At 42.6% G+C, this 25,337-nt stretch overlaps 1 protein-coding gene across 7 annotated transcripts in view; it reads left to right on the top strand.

Annotated features, from left to right (window-relative positions):
- Nucleotides 1-2,192: 2,192 nt before the first annotated feature.
- TMCC1 (transmembrane and coiled-coil domain family 1) overlaps nt 2,193-25,337 on the top strand; it is a 134,294-nt gene continuing 111,149 nt past the window's right edge. For 3 of the 7 annotated variants that reach the window (XM_037382961.1, XM_037382960.1, XM_037382957.1), the window contains exons 1-2: nt 2,193-2,302; nt 5,334-5,580. The gene's annotated coding sequence lies outside the window, so the exon portion shown is untranslated. Of the gene's footprint in view, nt 2,303-3,801; nt 3,974-5,333; nt 5,581-23,716; nt 23,774-25,337 lie in introns of those variants that run through there. The other 4 variants (XM_037382962.1, XM_037382963.1, XM_037382958.1 and 1 more) reach the window with 4 other exon arrangements.

Raw genomic sequence — 25,337 nt, 5'->3', positions numbered from 1 at the left:
AATCTGAATTGTGCATGCACAGAAACATAGTGTTGTCTGGCTTTCAAAGATACTGGGCTCCCTTGGGTTCAGCTGTTCTGAAAAAACAGAGAAGATGCTACAAAGCTATGATACCAAAGTCATTTCTTGAATATCTATTTGTAGATTTGCAATGTTCCCATCTTTGATTTTATGAATATAAAATGCTTTTTGAAAATTAATTACACAGTACAAGATCATGTATGTAGAAATATATTGCAGAAAGTCCTTTTAGAAAGAAGGAGTATAATTAATAAGCCAAAACATCAATACCCAGTACCTGCAGAGAGGGATAATTGTACTCTTAATTAATTCCTTGGCTACCTGGTTCATCACTACTGTGTGTTGTCTAAAACCACAGATTTCCTGTGAACTTTTGAATCAGATAGTCTCGGTCATGTTGTAGTTATTAGACTTACGGGTTTAAAGCCAAACACAATGTCAACTGGAGATCTAGCACTAACAGTTTGTTACTTGAATATTTGTTATTAATATAGCTAAGAAAAAATGAATTAATATTTTTAATATAAATGTCACCATATATGCTGTTTGTTTACATTGTATACACCCTGAAGTCAGCCAATGAAATTCAGCTGGTCAGGTTTACTTGCTGCTTTTGGTCAGTCTCACCGTCTGTTCTCATGTGCTGACACAAGATCCCAGCACTGGGTTGTTCAGCTTTGAAAAGGAGGAGAGGTGAGAAGTGGTTTAAAGAGAAATTTTAAAAGATCTCTTACTAGTTCTGCTAAGTTATTATTTTTTTAGGAGATAGGGGAAGGAGCAAAGTTCCCCTCAGCTTTAAATAAACGGTCCTCATTTCCTAAATCCTGCAAAGCATGCAACGCCCAGCTAGACCTTGAATAACCAGTTGTTTATGAAAGGCATGAGGATTATTTGACTACTGAAGCATCAATGAAGGAAGGTGGTAAGGAGGGAGAGGCCCTTGACAGATGATACATCCATTACCCTCCTCGCTCCTCAGTGGAGTTTTGACTATGTCAGTGGTGCATATCGGCTTTAGTAGGCAAAGGTTCACCATCTCTTATTCCTAGCCTTCAGGTTTTCTTGGCATGTCAGGATCCATGTCCTCTCTGCCACACCTGGTGACTGTAACTTCAAGTGGCAGTGCTTGAATTCAGCGTACAGCTAATGCCTTCTCTGTACACTCCAACATGTCATAGCCAGGCTCTGCTCTAGCTTCAGGGGCACACTACAGTGTGACCTGGGGGAAGGACAGGGGAAGAAAAGATAGCTGGGGGTGTTGAGGAAGGGATTTGAGGGGGAAAGATACTGGCTGGTGTTCTTGAGCTTTACATGAAAAAATACAAGAGGTAACAAGCACTGCTTTGAAATAAAGGTCGGGTTGTATAAATTCCAACTTTTTTTGCAGCTAAATGCATTAATTGCATGAGACAAATACAGATCAGGGTGAATTTTTCATTGAATCAACTTCCAGAAAGGGTGCAGCCTACTAAAAGTATACAAGCACAGTCACCCTAGGTAACATTGCTGTTCAGATGAAGAGAGATGGCCAGGTCAACTGAAGCCAGAAGCAGCTGATCAAGGAGCCCTTCTGAAAGATGAACAGTACAGTCTGACTACTCTAGAAGTTTCTGTACCATTATCGCAACCCTAAGCACTGTTGCATGTGGCAAATGGGGGGTTGTGCACCGTTTCATCTAAGGATCCTTCCTGGAGTGGGCTGTGTTACACAGAGACCTCAGTGACCGCCGCACACAGGCCGTTCTTGGGCCGGAGGGAGCAAAGCGACACCTGCGCCAGGACACCAAGGCCGCAGCTGCCCAGCAGAGCTCAGGCATGATGGAACTGTTCAGTGCGGGGCCTTGTGCGGCGGCGGCGGCGGCTGGTTGCCTCGAAGGGACAAAACCCCAACACGTCGAAAAGGCGCTAGGACCGGTGGGGGGCATGGCCCTGCCGTCGGCAGTTCTGGCCGCTGGAAAGGCGCTTAGGGCCTTCGCGCCCGGGTGCTCCTCCAGGCAGGACGGGGGCCCTGCCCTGCGGCCCGCCAGCGCCGAGCCACAAGCCCCGGGCCGGCCCCGGCTGGGGGGCACGGCGCGGCGGAAGTGGCGTTGCCCCGGCTGCGGGCCCGGCCGGGGGGGCAGGGCCGAGGCCCGGGCCGCGGGGGGTGCCGGGAGTAGGCGCGGCCTCCCGCCCCGCTCCGCGAGGCTGCGCGCTGACGTCGCGCGCGGCGGGGCAGCCGTGTGGCGGCGCGCGGGGATGGAGCAGCCGGCGGCGACGCGCTTGCGGTGCCTGGGCTCGGCCGGTGAGTGCCCGCGGGCCGCGCCCGCTCCCGGGGCCGTCGCTGGGCCGCGCCTGCCCGCCCCGCCAGCCCCGCCTGCGCCCCGCTTCTCTGCGGCCGGCTCGGAGCTGCCCCCACCCCTGGAGGGGGCCCCTCACCCCGCTCCGGCCAGGCGGGGCTGGCGGGCGCCGTTGCCGAGACCGGCGGGGGAGGGCGCGTTGCGGGGGGCGCAGGTGCAGCCCGTGGGAGGGCGCCGAGGCCTGGCGGGAGGCGGGGGGGCGCCGGCAGCGAGGCCTGCGCCGAGGCGCTGCCTGCCCGGGGGGCGCGGGGCCCTCGCAGCCGCCCGGCCCCTCCTGGGGCGGCGGGGCCCTTTGTTTCGGAGGACGCGAGCGCGCCCGGCCTGGCCGGCGGCCCGGGGCGGGCTGAGGCCCGGGCGCGTTCCTCGCCTGTGGCTGCCCGCCGCAGCGCCGCGGGGCTCGTTGTCCCGTTGTGCTGGCATGTTGAGGGAGCTCCCGTTTTGCCGTTGTAAAAACGGGTGTTCCGAGACCGGCCGTTATAGGAGAGGACTGCAGATGTAAAGCAGTGCCTCCTGAGCTCTACAGGTACCAAATGTCGTGAGGCTTAGAACTGAAACTGTCAGCTTAATCTGTGCGTACAGCCGCTGTTGCCCCTGACACCAGAACTACCGGGTAACGGATGCTGGGGCCAGCAAAGCACATACATGGGGTCGAGGTGTCACCTTCGCTACAAGATTCGATCTGTGAGGAAACTTAAGGAGGCTTCTTGGTGGGCAGAAGGTGTAACGGTGCGAGCTGCAGGGGTAAAGGTACAATTGGAAGCATAGCGGGAGAAACATAACTACCACTGCATCAGAAACAGTGTCCATCGGCCACAGACCTTACAATCAGGTTCTGCTGCAAGGTGGAAGCTGTTAATACCCCCTGTCTGGGCTACTGGTAATGCCCTGCACCAGAGCCAGTGCAGGACCGTCCTCCTGACTATGGAGAGCAAGTGGCCCAGTCCTTGCTTCTCACTGGTGGTCCTGTCTTAAGCAAGGTCAGCATGTTGTGGATAGCTTCAGGTTTTTGCCACTAAAAAGTGTGGGGGTGTCCCGTCCCCCATGTACCACATAGAAGTTGCCGGCTTTTGTTTTTTAAGCAGGTCTGTACCATCTTGTTGTAGCTAAAGATCCAATAATTAAAACCTGCATCTAGTTCAGATACAAACCAGAAATCATTAAAAGACGACAGGTTTTTTTCTGTGTGTTTAAAGAGGTACTTTCCTTAGGAAATGGGTTATATCTAGCGAGTCATCTGTTCTGGTGGATGCTTTGGTGCTTGTCTATAAGCTGGTGGCGTTTGTATTGAGCAGGCTGCTGGGGCTTGCACTGGAGTTAGGCAGACCTTGTTTTTGAACTGTTCAGAAAAAAATGGTGTGATAATATCTTGGGCTGGGTTTCTAGGAATTTTTGCTCAGAGGTCTGGGGGAGGAGTCATCTTTCTCCACTTGCTTCTCCAGTGTGTGTTCACAGTGTGGTGTGTTGTTCTCAGCCAGTTTCAGCTGTCATCTTCTAGTGAAAGCTGGGCTTTGGGATCACTGGTAGCTGGGAATCACTGCGTTTAAGCTGTTGCTCAGGTGAGCTGCCTGACTAGCTTCCCCTTGATGGACCTGAAGTTTCCTCACACCTTAAATATGGTTAGTGGTTCTCCTTTGCCTCTGTCCTCTGAGGCATTGTGAAAGGTGATTGCTGCAGTGCGCTTGAATGCTGCTTGACTAAACGATACTTATAGAGAAGATGTACGCTTATGATAAGGATGTGAGTCTCTTTAGAACTAATAGGGCACTCATGCTAACTCTCCAGGGTGAGGGAGAGCGGGTAGCATTTCTACAGTGAGGCTTGTTGAAGTGGTTTGTGGGCACCCAGCTCTGGGTGGCCCTGTCTGAGCAGGGGGTTGGACCAGGTGACCTCCTGAGGTCCCTGCCAGCCTCAACTGGGCTGTCGTTCTGTGAACTCAGCAGTGTTTAATATGGGATAAACTGGCATCTTTGGAAAAAGTGAAGATATGTGAAATGCAATGTGAAGGTGGCAGGCTAGATGTGATTTGTCAGCACTACTAGAAAGTGAGTAGTCTGCCTCATAAATCCCCTGAACAGTTGAGATACTGTATGTTGTCATGGCACAGTGAACTGATTCTTTAAGCTTGAGTATAAGCTCCAGCTTAAAATTGTTCCTCCAACCAAGCATGTTCAAATGGTCATGGAAGGAAAAAGAAAAAAGGAGGAAACAAGTACTTGTATGGAGTTAAACATATGTCTTGCAAAATGACATATCTTCAGACTTTCAGAAGCTTTTTATGATATTGCAAAATTAGCTGACCTTTTTTATTTGTAAAGAATCCTGCTGTTGTACCAAAAGTACAGAAACTTGTATCACAGTAACACTGGACAGTTTTGATTTGGAACCTAGATCTGCCATACTATGTGAAATGCCAACACAGAGGCAGAAAGTCTCTGCCCCAAAGTGTTTACATTTTATGAACTTAATTCCTAATTAGGTAAGCTCAGAAGTACACCAACACTCCTAAATGCTTATGCCATGCAGGAACTCCCCTAGTACGTACCTTATATCTGTGCTGTGTTCTACTTCCATTGCTCTCTGTGTTGGTCCTCATTTTGGAAAGCAGCTTAATTCTTTAGTCAGACACTGGTCACACAAGCATTCCTGTGTGACAACGGGCAGTGAACATCAAGGCGTTTAATGAGCTGGGAAGCTTTGTGTGAAACAAGGCACTTTGTGGTGTGGCGTTGTGTTGCATGCTCTGTTATGATCAAACATTACCTGAATGCTTAAACCATTTTCCTCCTTGAGATAATGTATTAAAGTACTCAGCGAATGAGAACTTGAGGCTGCTTCTGATTTTAAATATGTCAAAGCTAGCAGAAACACAGTATTTCAAGTAAGAGTTAATTCAGAGGAGACTCTGAATCTGTGGGGCTGTTTTGTTCCTTATCAGGCGTTAATGGTGTTTCTTACTATGCTTGCTAATTTTGGCAGGTCTTTCTCCTCTACAAAGAAGCTTTATTGCCAAGATTTACTCTGAAAATTACCTACACTACTGACTGCAGACATCTACAAATGTAGAAGCTGATAAATCGTATCTTCTTCCCTCCCGTGACTGTCCTGTTTCCTGTGGAATTTATACTTCTGAGTATTTTAAAAATTAGACCTCTGTTGAAGACATTCGGATTACAACTGTGATCATATCTATGCAAAGAGACAAGCTAGCTTGAGCAATTTCAAGGTATGTATGCCTACTATGACTTCATAACAAATGGGAAGAAAAGGCTATCTGATTAAAGGGCGACGAGAACTCTAGGCTTACTTTGCCTAGATTCAGATTGATCTGCACCGTTATTCATGGTTTTAGCAGTGGAATATACATACGGACAGTGGGACTGTAGGAGCACCAGAATATCCAGCTGGCATTATACGGAGAGTGACTTGTTCGAACCTGCTGTAGGAATATTCAAAAGATTCCTTTCAGGAGAGCTTGTGTTGTGTGACCTGAGTCTTCGCTGCTTACCCATTCGGTTCTTAAATGCCACCAAGGTCTACAGAGATTTTCTTCCATGAATTTGACAGACATTAAGTTGTCATTGAAATGCACCTGGAAGGCAGTGGTGGTTTCTCTGTTTGGTTAGATGGACTGTTCAGATTAAGTTAGGAGATACCTGCCTTGAATTGGAAAGTATCTTCAGTGAAGGCTAGAAAATAAGTAGGTCTTGCTTGCCTTCCTATGCACAGGTCTTTGTTGGTCATAGAAAGCAGCCAGTCTTATAGGGCAATCTGCCTATGCTGTGCAAGACCAGCAGAGCTGGGTGAGCTTTGCTTTGTGACTGTGGAGCTTTGTCCTGCCCGGGTCACAGAAGACGGGGAACCTTAGTTGTTCAAGAAGCACAGAAATTCACCAGCCTTCATGACTGTATTTTACCTTAAAGGCTTTTAGCTGTACTTTCACATAGAATTCTAAACCAGGAATGAGGAAGTTGGGTAACTTCCTCTGTATAGGCTTAGAAGAGGCCAGTGTGCACTGATAACATCTGTTACCCTCCATTTGTAAACTACTTGGACATGGTTATCTTTTCTGTGATGTGAGTGTTCATGCTAATGCTCCAGGGCAGTGGCAGTCGTATCAATTATTTGTGGATTACAACGAAAGGTAGCCAAACACATCGCTGTCTTCCGGAAAAGACTGTTTATTTGTTATTTCCTTTTTTTAAAAAGGAAAACTAATATGTTGAAAGTAGATACCTGACTGAATCATTCAGGGTACTCCACTGCTGTACATTATGTATTTAGCAGACACACTGTTCTGAAGAGCTTTTTATTCATGAGCACCAGTGGTTGAGGGTGAGATGATACTGGAGGGACACTGATCTAAACTACCTACCTGTCTGGCTTAATGGACTGATGATGATGATCCTGTAACAGGACAGCAAGATGGACTGTCTGCAATGCTAGGCTAAACTGTAACTGGCAGTGAAGTGCTGTGGTTGAGAAGAGGGTCTTTGTCTATACTGCAGTTATTCCTCCTGTCATTCCCCTACAAGCAGAGCTAGGATCAGGAGGGGGATAGCTTGGTAAATTTCTCTGTTGCAGATGGGCACAACTTAGTGCAGCAGACTTTAAATATGTGTTCCTCAGTCTAACCTGGATGTTGTTATATGGCTGTGGTAGTATACTAAAACAGCATTGGGCACAACAGTAGTTTTGTTTCCTCTGAACTGCTTTCATGAAAACTGGAGGCACACACCAGAGCTCCAGGTGTGAAATGGTTTGCTGAACCATTACAATTTTGGTGTGTGTTTTAGCGTGCCAGGGACTTGGAGTCTGTGATCCAAATGGGTGCAGTTTTTTTTTACTTGTATACCAATAAGTTATGGTCTATGTAATTCCATCAATTAAAATTGGTGCTCATTTTCCAAAAAGCTGCTGTTCTGTGAACGATGCAACAATTCCTGCAGTAGCTCTGAGAATCTGTAAGAGTACATAGATTCTGTGTGTCCCTGGCTGTATATCCGTAGCAAGGTTATTTCCTTCTCTGTAAGATAAGGTTGTTCTATCTTTGTAAAACATGCCATTTCATGAAAAGCATCATTTAAGTGGTGTTTGCAGTAACTGCAGCTCCATTATTCAAACTTGTGTGACTAAAAGTGAATGCTAGTATGTGGAATGCAAAGAATTTGAGTGTAAGATGAAGTTTTCTTTTGATGTGAAGAAGTAACCTGAAAGGTGAAATTGTGTGCATTGGAGAATGTTGCCCTAAAACTGCCCTACAAGTTGTCTAAAAAGTTTCAAAGAACATTAAAGGGCACTGAGATGTTGAGATGGATGCTGTTGATGCAACTTGTGTGATGGGTTATGATGAGACGTTTACAGACACTTCTGTCTCTTCAGAGACAAATGGGCAAATTTCTGTATTTCTCAGATTTGTTTGAGATGGTTGGTATCCCTTACAAAAAATCCTTTGTGGCCTGTCCTTGTGAGTTGCTGGCTGTTTTTCTGGAAGCTAGTTTCCATGTTGATTATCCTGTTAGCAAATAAATGTGTTTTTCATGATCTCCAGGTATACTAGTTTGAATCAAAAAGACTGTAGCCTTTTCTGGGAGCGATATTGCACCTGTAGAGGCTTGGTGTTTGTGAATCACTGCTGGTGGGAGAGTGTTGAACAAGCATCTTAGGCTTTAGTGGGTTGTCATAGTAAGGTTTAATATCACTTGTCTGTAAGGAGTGGTGAGCGTGCATTACCACAAGTATGAGGCTGAATAATGGTTAAAATTGGAGAAATGAAAGAAAAGTGACTTTTGATTGGGTTCTGTTACGACTGAACTTAACATGATTCAGGCCAGTCGTGGTGGACTGACTGGCAAGGTGAAAGTGTTGTTGTAGAACAGTCCCTTCAGGGTGTGTGGTGCTATGATGCAGGCCAGTCGTGGTTGACTGACTGGCAAGGTGAAAGTGCTGTTGTAGAACAGTCCCTTCAGGGTGCGTGGTGCTGTGATTGTTCACTGTGTCACCCTTCAGCTGGGATAACCTGTAGCTCCAGTCTTCAGTGCTCCTGTTGGGGCTGGGGTGCTTGCTGTTTGTGTTGCACTGCTGTTTGGTTTTGACTCCTTAAAGCCATGGCAGTGAGATGTGGTCCTGGCTGAACCCGCCTGTGCCAGTGCTGGTGTGTGTGAGCCGCAGCTTGCTGTGAAACCCCTGCACGTCTTGTCTCCTCATACTCCTCCAGAAGTAGGTCTCAAAAGTGGGATATGCTTGTGTCATTGCTAGGGGAAAGCACAGGCTGGTGTGGCTTGGTTCCCATTAATTAATTTTTTTGCTAAGGAAGAGCATGAATTGGATATGTGAACCGTTTCTTAACGGGAGGAGTGTGGTTAGTTCACATTGTATACCTGTGAGAAGTTTGACTGCTTGGTCTGCAGAGCATCCTGGCGTAGAGATGTGAGGGTTTGTCATGTGTGGTGGGGATGGGGAGGCTGTAACAGCTGCTGCTTGCTGGTCTGTCTGCAGAGCAGTTTCTGTGCTGGGCATGCTTTTGCGGTGGATGTTGGTTTTCAGATGATTTGTTGTGCTGAAAGACTAAGTTTTGGGTTTGGTTTACCAAAGTTCTTAAATGCTTCAGGTGCAATACCAGTTTGTGGGAGAAGAAAAAAAAAACAGAGTGGTTTTTGGATTAGTGTTGGTTTAACTCCTTGATGAGAGTCTCAAGTTTTCATCTCTAAAAAGAGTCTGCTCTAGCAGTGACAGTCTAAGAAAACAACTTTTTTTTTCTGTGCCACAGATGACGCTCCCAGAATCACTTGAAGACATCCAGTATTTTAGGATCAGCTGAGATTATAACCTTGTGTGTCCAAAAGATGCCAGTTCTAGCTACTAAACTCTTCTAGCTTCCTGAACTCCTCTGGCTTCCTAAGAGAACGTGTCCATTGAGGGTTCTTTTGTTTTGATGTCTGTCACTTGCTGGAAACAAATCTGTTTTCCTGGTGCATTCCAATAACTACTGACTTCAGCCCTCCTCTGCTGAAGACAGTCTCCCTCTTGCTTTTCTTTGGGTGTGCTGTGTGTGTTCTCTTGTAAGCTTGCCCAAGGAAGCCTTCAAATATTAACATGAACAGCAAATGCAACAAATTCCTGTTTAGAGAACAGTCAGATGTGGTTTTTAGTTGCTGCTAAAATGAGTTAAGAAATTGTTCTAACTTTTTTCCTGGCTCCCCCTGTTCTGATTCCTAAGCCAGTATTTCTTTCTAAAATGTAGATCACCTCAAAGAGTAGAGTTAGGGAATTGAGCAGACAGCTAGCGGAACAGAAGGGATGGCAGCCTTCAATGGAGGGTGACAAGGGGAGCAATAACCTTTTTTGCTTGTTGGCTGCTGTCAGTTTGAGCTCATCTGACTGTGCCCTGCCACCCTTCATCTGTAAATAGTTTAAAAAGAAACTCCAGGTAACACAATACTTTTAGGTTATTAGTGGGCAAGCTTCTTTAATTGTGATGTTGCAATTAATACTTGTCCTTATGGTTTAGTGATAAAACCTCAAAACTGTGGCTATTCAGGTAAGAAAGTAAGTATTTTCATTCATTTTGTGGAAGTGTAACCTTTTAATGAAGTACGCCTTTTATCCAGGAAGTCTGTCTTCAGCTTTTTTTAGATGGTTTTGCTGAAATGAAAGGTCAGACTGCAAACTTCCACCCAAAGGGAGACACATAACCTATGATACAATAACTTTAGCTATTTCTCATTAATTTGTGTGTGTGTGTGTAGATAACAGTAAATCAGCTGAAGGCTGCCTGGAGTTGAGTGCGAGGCTGTACTGGCAGTGAATTTTGGCCTGGTCTCCTGAGGCAGTTTCTGCTAATCACAGAATGAAACAATAGATTTGCACAGAGAATTGCTATAGGCACTGATGGTTCTGAAACTTAAAGATCTTTACCCTTTTAAATTGGCACTTAAGCATTTAAAAGGAAGAAAAAAAAAATTACATTTTAGCAAACTCCAGGATCTGGAACTATTGCTGACCCACCTTTTTTGTGCAAGGTTATTAAGGAAGTGCTAGAATAGCATTGGGTTTTGGCAGGTGGTCATGTTACATGAGAATTGGAAGAGATAAGCATGTGTTTGTAAAAGAAAAGAGCCATTGCTCTGAGGATGGCAGCTTTCAGATTGAGAACAGCTGTGCAATGCTGACATCTGAGCCTCTGCACTAATTCCAGCAGGTGTGTGTGGTTGGTGTAGGAGCTGTAGCCTCACTCTCTCATGAGAAGACAACCAGCAATCATTTGCTTCTAGTTCAGTCTTAGCTTCTTACTAGCTCCTGCAGATAGTGATGAAAGCCAGGATTTTATTTGGATGGCACCATCATTGCGCTGGCAGAAGAATTTCATCTGGTCGTTGGTGGGTATGTAATTGGGCTGTTCCAATACCTAAGTTAGTCTATATAGTTCTCTAACGCTGCAGTTCATAGTGCAGTGGTAACACACAGGTCTATACATTAAGCAGTACTAAACAAAGCAACTTGATTTCAAAGACCACTACAGAGACTCAGGCTTGGCTTAGATCCTGAGAAGTGTATTTTTGTCCTGTTAGAAAGCATAAGAGGGAATGGTTGATTGGAGTGATGTTTTTCTATTTAGAGTAGTTCCCCAGATAGTGATCTGTGTTACTGATGTGATAGCATAAGAAAGCTCATGATTTGGAGGCATCCTTGTATTCCAGGTGGTTTTTTCCCCTCATGTATTCATGTTGATTCAATGCCTGAGATATTTTGTCTCCAGGCTTTGCATAAGAATTATGATCAAATATAGCTGCTGGTCCTGTTATGCCTGACTGGATGATCTCAGGAGCAGATACCTGTGGTGTTCATTGAGGCTGTGCTTTAAAATAGCAGTTGATACAGCCGTCTCATGGATCTATGTTCTCTGCTTTGTGCCTTTGGCACTTAATGTTGTGATGTGCTATCAGGTTCTGCTGATTTTTAATGCCTGAAATAACACTCCAAAAGAAATCTGTAAAAGGTTCTGTAGCAAGAAGCTAATAAATTGCAGCTGAACTTATCCATGGCCTTTGGTGGCAGTAATTGATAGCTATTACAGGGGAGTAATTTATAGCTATTTACCGACAATTTGGTGTGAAAATGCTATTTGCTGGAACTGGGACTTTCTGAATAAGTTTGATCTTGAGTGGGTTAGTTCAAAACAGAAATGCTGGAGAAGGGAACCTGTTGTGTTTTAAGGTGAATATTACTAATTTTTCATGTGACCAGATGTGATATTGGTGTGGAAAAGATGGTGCATTTTTTACCCTGATGGATGAAAGTTCATTTCTTAGGATTTTGGAATTGCAGTTACTGTTTTTTTTTAACATTTTTTTAAATTTAAGTTTGTTGGAATTCCTGTAAACAGCTGCTATCATGGCCTTTCAGTACTCATCATGTAGCTGCATCTGCGCTGCTCAATTTATCTTTGCTCTTCCTCTTTTCTTGGGGGGACTTCACTACAGAAACATTTATAGGTTGCCACCAGTGCAGCACCTTTAAAATTCTGGTGTAGGTATGGCTCTCTTTACAGTGTCAATTGTTAAGGAAGAGCCAATCTGACATCACATTGCTGAGCTGCAAAACTTGCATCTAACATCTCCAGAAACCTTGGAGGAGGTAAAGGTGGCAATGAAAGCAAATGTTTTGAGCCACAACATCTAAAGGAAGGCTGATGCTCCAAAATCTGCAACTGCCCAGGCTTGGGAGAGAAATTGAGACTCTGGTGAGCAGGCTGGCTCCTTCCTCCTAGGAATTTTCTGGCCCCAGTGTGAGTGTGCTAATTTGCTTGTATCTTCATTGCTTTATTTTTTTCCTTTTTTTTCAGTTTTACCTTTTTTAATCATTCGGGGAGATCTTCACCTGTGAAGATGTTCAAATATTTGTGACTATTAATGTTTAATTAAAATCCATCTGGAAAAAGTGATGGAAGGAAAGCTTCCTGAGATTTAAAGCTGAAACAATGTAGGAAACATTAATATTCTGAGAGTTCTAAGAGATTAATTGATAACTGAACTATAGGGGGAAGTCATTAAAGTTTGGCTTGGGAAATGATTGGAAGTATTAATTTACATTAAAATGTAAATAAATGGGAAATTTTGAAAGTGAACCACAACTACATAACCAAAAATTGCCTTATTTTGTCTTCATGTTCAAATGTCTCCAATTCAGTCTTGGTAAGCATTCATTTATGTAAGCCTCAGGCATTTTTTGACTAAATGGTCAGACTAATAAGGATTTGTAAGGGTTTAATTATTCTAACTGGAAAATGGATTCCTGTTCTGTAAGAAAATGACTGATGGATTTTTTTAGATAACTGTTTCTCCTTAAGTTGCTGCTAAAACTATACTTCTAATAACTCCTAAAAGTAGGAAGACATCAAGATAGTGCAGTTCAAGAGAACTGCTGGCTTTCTTGGTGAGGAAATGGGTGCAGACTTCCTTGGAGAGGGTGATTGATGCTGGCTCTCCAGACCACCTGTAGTACATTTCTGCCCCTCACTGGAGCCTGTCGAGCAGAATTTTTCTCTGGAGCTTTAGGTTCTTTGAGCTTGATACTCATTTCTGTTGATTGATGAGAAGGTGATGTACCAGGTGCTTGTGCTGCTGTTCAGGTACCTGGATAGGCTTGAGAAATAAGACAGGTGGGAACCTCATGAAGTTCAACAAAGGGAGATGTGAAGTCCTGCTCCTGGGGGTGGTTCCTCCTCATGCAGCAGGTGGCATACCCTGTGTGGGCCACCCCGTATACCTGTACGCATACTGGGGCCTGGGTGGCTGGAAGGCAGGTCTGCAGAAAGCAGCCTGGGAGTTCTGGTGGATACCCAAGTTGAACAACAGTTCTGTAAGGAGCCGTTAACATGGGTTGTAGTTTTGGCTTTGGCTGTAAGCCTGCATCTCCTCAGTCACAGGTAAACTTCAGCCTTATTTCAAACAAATCTGCTCCCTTTTTGTGCTGCTCAGGGTAAAGATTTTGTGGAATTATTTTTCATGTGGACTCTGCCATGAATGTGGGAGGCAACATTTTGATTTTGGCTGAGGTTTTAGATGTATGACTACTAGATTCCCATTGGCAAGAAAGTCGTCAAGCCCAATTTCTTTATACCAAAATCACTGAGTTAACTACTGTCTTTGTGGGGGTGGATATCAAAGAGTGTGCGTGGCTGCTTAGCTGTGCTGTGTCTGTGCAATTTGTGTGTGTTCTCTCTAAAAAGGCATAACTAGATCTATTAGAAGAAAAGGACCATAGATGGGCATCAGTGTTTTTATTGCTCGAGTCCAAAAAGTGTAGCCCTTTATTCCTTTTAAAAGCCTTCTCAAGACTAGTCAGCTAAAGATGAGTGTATCTCACCCTGCAGCGAAATATCCATTATGTCCATGCCAAGAAAGGTGATAAAAAGTAAATGTGGAACAGTCATCATACTTCTAGTATAGCAAAACTTGCACTAAAGAGGTCCCATAGTAGTACAAGCAATAAAATTGCACAAGCGAAAAAACCTCGGCGTGCTTGGGATGCATATGTTCAGTGGACAGAGCAGGGAAGTTACAACTCCCGTGCGCTAACACGTGTGTCTGCAGCTAGCATGGATGTGGTCCCCAAATGTGTGCTGGTGCGCTGTGGTGGGTTGCGGCTCTGCTGGGTTCCTTCCCCAGCACTAGGGAAGCGGCCTGGCAGCATGGCTGTGTACTATGGGGCAAGGGTCGTGACTTGGCTCGGATGGCGTTCCTGAGGCACAGGGGCCGGTTTGACACTGTTTCTAGCCGGTAGGGTATGAATGTACTCGGTTACGTTGTTCCTTGTCTCAAGCTGTGCTTGAGCTGCCAGAGACTTACAGAAGTGGCTGTAATGAGAGTCAATCTAAAACCGCATTATGCCGGTATCCTGTTTCTGTCGGTAGCTGGTAGCAGGTTCTTGCAAGTGAGTGTCAGGTGAGGAGCAGTGGATAGGGTAGTCTTTTACTGCTAGGTCCTTCTGGCTTCTGTCAAGTGTTGGATGAAGGACTCGGGGCAGCGTTTGATGGGCAAACTGAACACCTTGTTTGTAGCACTGCAGGGAGGGACTTGCTCCTACTTAATGAGGGAAAAAAAGTGCCATTTAAACAAGCCAGCCCCAGATTAAGGCTGTTAACTGTGACACATTTTTTAGAGAGTTGCTGTTAATTAAAAGCTCCCTGGACTAGCTCAGCTGAAGGAAGATGAGGAAGGTCAATTTTCTTCTGAAGAGCAGGGATGAAACTGTCCTGTCATGACTAGGAAGGATGGTTTGGAAGTGGTAAAGCAATGCAAGCCATCAGTGCGTTAGTGAGTCCTGTTAACTTCTGATCAGAATTTCTCTGTCTTACCTTGTTTTGTGTCATGTTTTAAACAGTACTAATGCAATGAGCTGTCAGGTTTTGCAGCCTGCAAGCAGTTTTTTCCAGTGACAGTGGTCTTCAGAGAGGAGGGCTTTTCAGGTATCCTCAACAGTGTGAAGGGAACTGTCATATGGGATGCATATTGCTTCTATTGAGTCCAAGTCTTACATCTGCAGGGAGTGGTAAAGATGGGCTGTTTAGAGCAGATGTGTTAAAGATCTGGGTTGCAGTATGGGGGTAGTTATCGGTGTTTTGAATGAGTAGGCTTTTTCCCCATTTTGCAGTTGAATAGGTTTTGAGTTAATCTTCGTAAACTGTTTTAAGTCAAACTTGTAACTCATTTGATGCTAAATATCAGTGGAAGGCTTTCATATACCTAACACCAAGAGCATCTGAATCAGTGGGAGAAGCACTGTGATTTTGCTGAGCCGAATGAAAACTTCTTTTGATCTGTCTTTTAGTCTCAATAAGTTGAGTCAATGCTTCTGAAAGATCAGAGAACTAATACTGGTTTTGAGTCATCAGGGGGAGTATTTTACCTCCCTGTGCCAGGTTAGTTCTACTTTTTTCTTTCACAAGTCATTGTAAATATGATACTTTCCAAAATTCAGGGCTAAAAGCACATTTTAAAATCGCACGTAGTGTGAGTTGGTGGTAGATGGTATCTTTCTTTACAAGCCTGCTAATTTAACTTGCTTCAACCCTCTTGCAACTCCAAGCCTGGAGTAGAACTTTCTTTTAGAACTAGAGGTACTAAATCTTGCCAGCTTCTGTGCTGGCATTGTCACAGATGAATCTGCTAGGAGTTAACATGAGAGGCCATTTCTTTTTTTATGATTAGCATGCTTAAAAGTGTCTCTGTAATACTTAAAATAGCCGTAGTGTACCCTTTTGTCTTCCCTTGGAAGTGGAATGAAAATACCTGTATTTCTACTTTGTGTTTTGCTTGTTCCTGACATTTGAGTCAGCTTTGACACACTGAAAGTGACAGCATCTCCTGGCAGACAGGCCGTGAGAATAAAAGCAGCTTTGATCTCTTCCTTCCACCTCTTCCCCTCCTGAAAAGGCCCTGCCAAAACATTTGGCATGGCATAGTAGTGTTGCATTTTTCCAGAGGCTGGAGAATCTGGTGCAGATAATGCAAATGTTGATAGGGAAAGTGGATAGTAGGAGCGCGACTGATCACAGAAACATTTTACATGCTTTGCAGAATTAAATCTGTTCCAGTGAAAGATTTCTTTCAAGAGGGGAAAGCTAAAAGAAACTGGATTACTCATTTTCATGTGTAGAATCCCTTTTGGTATTTGAAGGTAAGGTGGGCTCATATTGTTGCTCTGAACAGGCTTGGTGTAGGCTCCTGCCTGTGAAGGAAATGCCTCCATAGCTGGTCTTAACCATGTTAATGAAACATTTGTGTCTGCTGTGGTGCAACTGGAATGTACTTCTGCTGCTGTATATCCCTGCAGTAGTGAAAGCTGATAAAGCAGCTTAAAGCAGTTTCTTCAAATAATGACCTGTGGCTTAAAGCTGCATTTTGAATGAGGCAGACACTTAGGAGTGTATGTCGCGTGTAGCATTTTGCTTGATATGGTCCACAGAAGCCTGGAGCTCTCCTTGTCTCTGACTTGAGAGGGAAGTCGGTTGCACCAATGACCATGTTTTCCTGAAACATCGCATTTCTTAACTCATCTTCACCCCCTTGTCATCCTCTGGGCTGCAGGGCTTTCAGTTTCCATTTGGTTTTGCTCTGGGCCTCAAAGAGCATGCCTGCAGGCAGCTGGGATGGCCCAGCTGTTGCCTGTTCTGGACTATGCACTTGGGAGTGGTGTGCCTGTGTCATCATTTTCCCTGCTTGAGTCCTTGATAGTCACGCTGCTATTGCTAATGACTTTACTGCATGCTGGAATGTAGAAAAGTTAAGTCATGTCATTAAAAAACCCACAACTAATATGCAGATCTTCATTTTTTGTCTACTCAGTTGTGAGCTGTGGCTTCAAATCATGAGTATATGCAGGCATCCAGTGAAAAATGACTTGTTGCTAACAATAACATTAGCCAGTACCTCTCTCTTGTAGTCCTGGTCTGTTTGTTCCTTATTTACATACACACAGGGCTCCTTTCTATGTGGAAGTTCCAATATTGTGTATAGTTGCTTAATACTTCTCCACTGTTTCCCTTTAGGGAAGGTAGTTTATCTGTTTACAAAACATGGTGTTTGAAATGTAAAAGTGAAATTATTTTTGTTTTGATGAGTCCTTGCTGAAGCCCATATGAGTTCCTGTTTCTCCAGCTGCTGTGACTGTAAAATTGGATACGAGGTTTTTAATAACACCACTTTGGAGTAACTGTGCCCTGTCTCTGAACTGCCTCCCTTCTTTAACCTTGTCTCAAAGTTGCTATAACCAGCTCTGTGGTCAGTCTCCACCCGGTCCCATTTTCCTTCAAATCTGAATTCTTTTGATTTGGTTCACATCACAGCCCTGGAAACAGATGTGCCTACAGCAACTGAAGCGGTGGGATGACATGCTGCGGGATTGAAAATGAGCCGCAGGGGGCAAAAGAGGTTGGAAATGCCTTATATTGCTATTTCTGTCATACTTGTTGTATTGCAAAAGGCCAGCCTCAGATCCCTGCTTAAACTGTGACTGGAGATGGTCCCCCCACGTGCCCTCCAGTGAAGCACTGAATTCAGAATATGCAGTTGACTGGTTTGTAGAACATGTAAACACGATTACAATTTTTTCCCTTTAGAAAAAAGCAGAGATGTTCTTGAGGAAATGCTGCAGTTTGACTTACTCTTCTTTAAAACCAAATTGAAAGGAAAGTGAGGATGTGGCTTTTCTGAAACTGCTCACTAAATCAAGTGAAAGTGTCAGCAGTAGGTCATCTCTTGCCCAGTTGTGCAGCTGTAAATTGCAGCCTTGTGTAAGGTCTCCCACAATATACATAGTTGTAGTGGACACAATGTAAAACTACTGCTTTTTAACCCATCTTGTTAAAGAGAAAGACCTGCTAATAGGCAAGTTTCCTCTTATGTCTAGTAAAACAGATGGTCTTCGTAAGAATTCTTTGTATATATACAGATTCGTCAAATTTCTTTTTCTTCTGAAATACCGGCAGACTGCATTAAGTGCATTTACCAAAAAATTCCTGGAAAATGTGTTTGATATATGTAGTTGCGAATGCTGGCAAATCAGAAGGCTCTTACTAAATCTTTCTTTAACTTTGATTTAGCTTTCTTGAAACACTGGTTTTATTGATTTGATGCAAAATAACCTATGTGTAGCCTTTTCCAGGAAAGGATATTTTTGAAGTGGTTTTGGTAGGTTCCAGATATGGTATTGTACACTGTCCATAAGCAAATTGGAAGGTGGCGACAGTGAGAGATCATGTAGGTATGACATTAACCTTATAAGGGTGAATTTTAAGTTTGGTTCTCTGAACCAAAAGTCTTACATAATCTTAAGGCAGCTTCTTGATGTCTCTGTGTTTGTTTTTTCATATGAAAACTAGAAGAATAATATAATCCAATATAATGGCGTAACATTCCAAAGGTGGTAGATTCATAGACTACTCACCTGTAATGGTAATGTAAACCTATAAATACTTTATCTAGCTAAGAAATTCGTTGGAGTGAAGGAAGTGCTTTAAAGATAACCGGTGCTTTCTAGAAGGAACAACAAGAAGCTCTATTAAACTGCAAAAACAGAAACATTGCCCTACAGTCAGACTATTATGGAATAACACCTGTGGACAAAGCAGTACAGTCTTAGAAGTAGTCTAATAAATTTACAGGTCACAAGCTACGGAAATACAGCTGAAACATTTTGCTTTGATTTTCATGTGATGTTTATAGCAGATACCAAAACCTGAATGATTATGTATTGGTACCTCTGTGTGGTTCTTGATTTTGGAGTCTTGACCGCTTCTTCCTAGCTTTGATTCAGACAACAGCATAAACACTTAAGAATACTGGAATATTCATAGAGGGATGGAAAAGATTTCAATGTCAATTCCTTGTACTGCAAAGCACTAGAAACCTTTCTGAAAACCAGTCACTCGGCTTTAAGCCACTGCAGTTTCCTAATCAACAAGGAAAATTGCCTAATCTTTGATATTTGTCTCTATGGTCCTTACACTGTGAATTTCTGACTTTGCAGAAGAGCCATTGGTCTTTATATTCATAGCAATCAATGAGCAGTACTTATAGGACAGTAGTAACTTATAGGTTGTCCATAAGTGACATTGTAGATACTTTATTCTGATGTGGGTGGATTCAGGAAGACATTTCTTAAGAGAAGCAATCGGAAGGAGAAAGGAATCTGTTGCTTGTTAAGAGCGTGTTTGGTATCTGCTCATCTGTGACTTGAGTACAATTTTTTCTTATCTACAGGATTAATATTTGAGCTTTCAGGAACAATAACCTGTGTGCGTTAGTTTTGCTGGTCAGCAGTATTAAATGTAGAGTTATAGGAAGGAACTGTGTTCAACAGGATGTGGATTTGAGAAGTGGCTGATGTTGAAAAATCACCTTTGGTCTATGAACATGCTACCCTTTCACAGTACAAGCATGTGAACCATTAACGGGTGCAGCAGTAGAAATGGTAAATACATTTTGGTGTGCCAAAGCATAAAATCTTGTACTGATGAACCCTTAAAATGACCATTTGTTAATGTGCATGGGGAAGGCATGAGTAAAGGTGACCTTCCCTCCTCACTTCTGCTCAGGAGAGGAGGACAGTTCTTAATGCCTTTTGAGTGACCTCAGGGATCTGCTTCCACACTTTTCCTTGCAGCATACGCAGCCCTAACAAGTGTGTGAATGGACTGTGTAGATCAGTTTTAGGCTTGTGAGGATTCTAGGAGAGAGTTTGTATGTCTGGTATGGTGCTGTTTCTGTCTCTGAATATCTTAATCTTAAGTTGCTCCTTGGTGATGATTGTGTAATTCGTACATAAACACACTGCCAGCCTTTCATATTTTATTAACACTGTGCTGGAGAGAGTTTTTGTGTGTTGATATTCATACAAGTGACCTGTGGTTTGTGTAGGTCGTGGGACAACTAAATGAAGAATTGATTTACAGTGCACATGTCAGTTGGCTTAAATAATCCTTTTACCAAAAGAATAGTTGGCTACCTTTATATAATTCAGCAGCTTGGCATTCTGAGTTTGAGTTATTCTTAACTGATATGTGTACACATTGCCTGCAAAGGAATCTATGTGTTTTGCTCCATTGTAAAGCGTTCTATTAAAGTACCTTCACTGCTGTTACCCTCAGTGTTTCTCGCCTTCTGCTAGCTGGGTGGTTCATATTGTGCATATAGGAAAACATTAGGCACAGAGGCTGACTTGGTCAAGGTCTTTTCACAAGACTGAGAAAGCTGGTTTAGCCCAGGATGGCCGGTCTGAGCCTGTACTTCAGCCACTGAACTGTGTTCCTGTGGAATCACTGGTGTAAGAAGGGAGAGCAAGGATAACAGAGACGGCATAATTCAGCAGACTTCCATCTTGACTTCTGGATAATGCTGGGAATAGGTTGGAGGGTTTAGGGAAATCATTAGGCAGAAAGCAGAAAAACCTATTGTTACCCTACTACGTTGGTTTTGCCCTGTAATGCTGTACAGCTGGCTTTAAAAATGAGCTGTAGGTCTCTTGCTTTGCCCTGTGTCCCTGTTCCTATTAAAGTGGAGTCTTCTCTCTGTCCAGTGCAGCCTTTCTCGCTGTATTGAGTGGTGCGGACTCCTGATCCGGAGCACTGTGGATTAATTAAATTAATTCCTCAGGGCATGTCACCTGCTGCTCCTTACTGTTTCATCAAAAATAGCTGGCTTTGGGCTATTCCCCTTTTCTAAAATCTTACATGCAGAACCTCAGCAGAAATTTGGCTTGCTTTACATATACTTGAAGCTGAGGCGTTTTTCCCCGTCATCTCCCAGCTGCACTATTTAATATGCTGAGTCTTTCTCTGTTTTTTCTTTCAATATGTTCTTTCATCTATATTCCATTTCTTTCCTTGCATACAGTACTGTCAGTGTCAAGGTTGTGGCCAGGTGGGGGACTCGGATATCCATATATCTTTATATATATCTTCTGTCCCTGGTTTTTCTTTTGGACTTCACTAGAATTCCAGGAAATCTTTTATTGGGTGAATTTTGGAGGAGGAGAAAGAATTACTGTTTTGAAAAGTACAGGTATATTTTCCATTAAAAATGATGTTGCTTTCTGGTCATTGCTTCCTGTATCCTGCCATCTACCTATGTTCTTTATATTTTATTACTACTTGTATGTCTTTTTCTTGCGTTCTTGCCCCAGTTCTCAGACTCTAAAAAAATTGTTCTGTTATATTAAAATAGCTAAATACACCTGTTTCTCCAGGTATTGGGTAGTCATGCCACCATCTAGCTGGGGGTTTGGGTCACATGATTTACTGTTGTCTTTCTCTGAATGTTTTCTGAACTGCAGTCCCCTTGGATTTTAAACCCATTCTGGTTTCTTATGCGTTCCTCTTTCTTACAGGATTAGCTGCAAACACCTGTAGCTTTCTGCCCTTATTTCCTCTGCTGCTTGTTGCTGAATGATGCTGCTTTTAAAATACCTTAATGCTCCTGTGGATATAAATCACTTGCTCGGGGTTCTCAGTTTCCATAATGTGGTTTTTCAGAGTGTGACTATTGCCCCTCTAATCTTTCTTGCTAAACTGTTTGCTTTTATACAGAATCCATTTTGAGATGAGTTCCTGAAAATAATTTGGGATTTCTCAAACTAAGCTGGGCTGTTTCTTAATAAAAATAATTCTTATCCTGAATCAACAGAAAGATGTTTTTCTTCTGCCAAATATGAGGAATGGGAAGCATCTCCTACCTAAGATCCCTGCTGTCTGTGGACTACAACTCTCTGATGAGCTATTAAACTGACCTGTTTGTGGAATAAAACAAATGAGGGTTCCTTAGGTAATTGTACTTAAGATTAATGTTAAGGGTTTGAGTTGTTCAAATACAGCATAAATACAGTTATTTAATATATTCTACAAAAAGGCAAAATCTTTTCTGTTGAAAATAATTTTTCTTCCCTATTTCTACATTTCTGTACTTCTTGTATCTGTAACAAGTACTACAGTTGCAGATAAGTCAGCTCAGAGCTGAGTTTCAATGGTAACTTTAGAGTTCATTTTAGGGTAACTGTAGAGTTCATTTTATTTACAAATAACTGGTTTTGAAGGGAATTCATTAAACTCATGCATTTAGAGTAAACTTTTACTTGAATAAAGTTTGAGTAAAATATAATGGGCCAAAGTCTTTTCAGACTACTGATCTTGATCTTAGATACTTGACAATTTTTTGAAATTTTCATGTTATGAAATATTTGATGAAGAAAAGTGAAAGAATGGGGAGATTTTTTTTCTCCCTATAGACAATCTAGCTGTCTGGAACAAAGCAGCACTGGCAATACTTGGCAGATTTCTGCCCCTCCAAGTTCACTCTAATATGTATGTGTCGCATTGGTGTGAAGTAAATGGCTCTGCAATAGATCCATTGTATGTGCAAAAAACCCAAATAAGCCAAGATTGTGTTGGCTCTTCCTAAGTACAAGAAAGTGACGGAATTTTGATCAGGCCAGTGCAGTAGCTTTTTGAAGTTTAGTTAAAAATAGAGCTTGTGACAGAAGATGTGAGATTTGATTTATATGGCAGCGAAGGCTGTGATTCGCAAGGGAGAAGATACAAGTAGTTTTCATGACCTTACATGTCAAAGCCCATCAGTGGGCACTCGGGAAAGCAGACACTGCAGTGTAAAGGCTGGGAATTAGAGTCAAAAGCATCTGTTGACCTACAGAGTCCTGTAGTGCTGCAGGGCATACCTATGAAGACCTCACTGGCAGAAGCTCTTACAGTTCTTATAAAAATAATAAAAAAACACATTAAAACTGAAAAAAAAAAAAAAAGTAGAGTGGGTATGAAGTGATTTTAGTGGCACCTCATGTTAACAATATTTCACACATTGTGCCTAGTTCTTCACTCATACTATTGTGGAAATGTATTTTTTCCTACGTCAAGATCTTTTTCAAAAATGCATTTGTTTTTTCCAAGTTCTTCATATTTGCTGTCATCACTTTCTTCATATGGTAGCATCCCACTTCAGTGGCTCTGATTTAACATTTTCTTTACTGACTTCTTGGGGGTGGGAATCTGGCATGGAATAAAGCAGTCAAAATGCCCCAGTTGCGCGGAGCCTTGTACTGTTCTTCTGAGTACTGTTGTATTTGGAAGCTTGTGTCCCTGTTTTCTAGAACTAGTTGAGTAACTAGTCACCTTTGGAAAATCTGGTCCATTAGCTGGTCTCCGTGCAGATGGGCTCTGGGTGTGGGTGGCCTGCCATTACGGAAGGATGCTGTGCAGGGACTATTGCCATAGAGGACGGACTGGTTTTGTTGGCCTCCTGGCAGAGGTTGCTGTCAGGCATAGTAGTGGTTCAGGCAAGGTAACAAGAGGCTTCCCTATGGAATGAACTGGAAGGTGTGTGTGTTTCAAAGTGCTTGCAATTCCCATGGCCTGTTTTGATGAGCTCCTGATAATCAAAAGCAAGTTGTTTGATTTGTGCCCAGAACATTTGAATGACTAAATAGGAGAAAATAAAACCTGTGGAGCAGTCTGATCTTGCAGGCTAGAGCGCTGAAATACATCTGTGCTTTTAGCACATACTGGTGGCCATAAACCCTACAGAAGGTGTTCCTTTACAAGAACTTCTTGATTAACTCTGTAAGATTCAGTTTTAACTTCAATTATATGTGTATCCTTTCAGTTATTTGGAGAGTATTTGATTATATTATATTTAAAATAGCTCAGCTTCCAGAGGTACTTGTATTTAAAGGGGGGAGTTTGGGGGGTGGGGGTATGGGGAATGAATTATAAGTTAGAACCATGGTCGCTTTGTTTGTGTACATCTTTCCTCCCATTTCCAAGAATTGCATCTCATACCCAATTTCTTTTGCAGTTTTGTTCAGTGGAGGGACTGCTGTATGTCAGCCATGCTAAAGGGCAAGTGATGGAGGCAAGTACTAGTTTATATATTCACAGTTATCTAATACTGTTTTTGCCAGTTTCTCCTTTTGAACTCTTCTGTTTCCCAGTGCTACTCTGAAATAATTGCACAAATGAAGGACTGTATTAGCCTGTTCTGGGATGTAATAATAACATCTGCTCAGTGTGACTGTATATGGAATTGTGAATTTTGTCCCTGATGTATTCTTGTATGAATAAGAAATGTATGGTTTTTAACTTCAAGCTATGAAGTATTCCATTTCCTCCCTCAGAGTATAAAGGTTGTTATAAACGATGAAAAAAGCGAGCAGGAAACTTGAATCCTAATGCAAATAAATGTGCTAATTAATTCTGCTGATTCACAGTTCTTCACGTTTGTTTAGGAGTAGTTTTTTCCCCTAAAGTAGATACTAAGACAGACAAGTAGTTTTAAGGATCTTCATGACAGATAAGCAATTTGAAAAGCTTTTTTCAGGCTCACAACAGGCTCATCATGTGCAAATACAAATAGGCAGATGACAGAAAGCTCCCTATAGGAGCCTCTTGAAGATAAGAGTCAGTGTAATTTCAGAAATCAGTCACGGAATGCACAGGGGTAGTAGTGACTTATTTGTGAGCTAACTGTAGGCTGATTTGTTTCAAGTTGTTTTGCAGATTGACGTAGGGCTCCTTGAGGCAGGTTAATGGTTTCCAGCAGAAAATGCATGGGACTCTAGTTAGATGGAAGTGCTGTTCTTTAAGATCAGCAGTATTACCAGTGGTAATCTGCATAGAAAGAGTGCAGAAGATCATAAACATACCAGTTAGAGAGTATATGGGGCATCTTTAGTATGAACTACAGTTCTTCAATGGGTCCTGACTGAAAAAAGAATACTGAGGGAATTGGCTAAAATGAAAAAGGCGGTTATGGTCAACTGTCAAGTTTATTTTTTATACACCAAATAATTTAGGGACTCCTCCTTTTTATAGCCAGTGAGGTTTGTTCACTGAACCGTTTGGTCTGTTGGATGAGAATGAAAAATCTAGTTTTGATTTTTTTCCCCCTTCCAAAACTTGAGTGGAGACCTGCAATTCAACTTTCTGGAAGGCCTGTTACATGAGGAAAAAAGAAATATTAAGAAAAAGCGAGCTCAAAAGTCAAAGCATAATACTAATCATAAAGGCGCTTGAAGTCATTAAGAAAAGTGTTAAGTATGTAAAAAATAGAAGGTTGGTTTGCACATTTCTTTGATTCTGCCATTTCTGCATGAATATGGATGAATAATTTATATCTTTCTGGGATGTAGTTTATTACTTTGCATTTATGTGTTATTAAACTGGCCAATATTTTTAGACTCAATGCTTAAAACATGTTGAAAGTACTGAGATAAAATCCTGTTTGATTCTAGTATTTTGCTTTCTGTAAGTACTGAATTTTCATCTTGCCTCCAGCTGATAGCAACGACATTTAAAAAAAAAGAGCGTGAGGCAGCTCTTCTGATATTTTTGGATGCCAATTTGGAAAGCATTTTGGAGTATCTGTTTAACCCATTGTGTCAGGTTTCAGATGCACAAAATTGAGAGCGCTCTAATTG

The sequence above is a fragment of the Falco rusticolus genome, chromosome 4 (genome assembly GCF_015220075.1).
Source record: "Falco rusticolus isolate bFalRus1 chromosome 4, bFalRus1.pri, whole genome shotgun sequence".
Taxonomy (NCBI): Eukaryota; Metazoa; Chordata; class Aves; order Falconiformes; family Falconidae; genus Falco; species Falco rusticolus.
The sequence above is the reverse complement of the archived record's forward strand: the minus strand, read 5'-3'. Positions and strand labels throughout refer to the sequence as shown.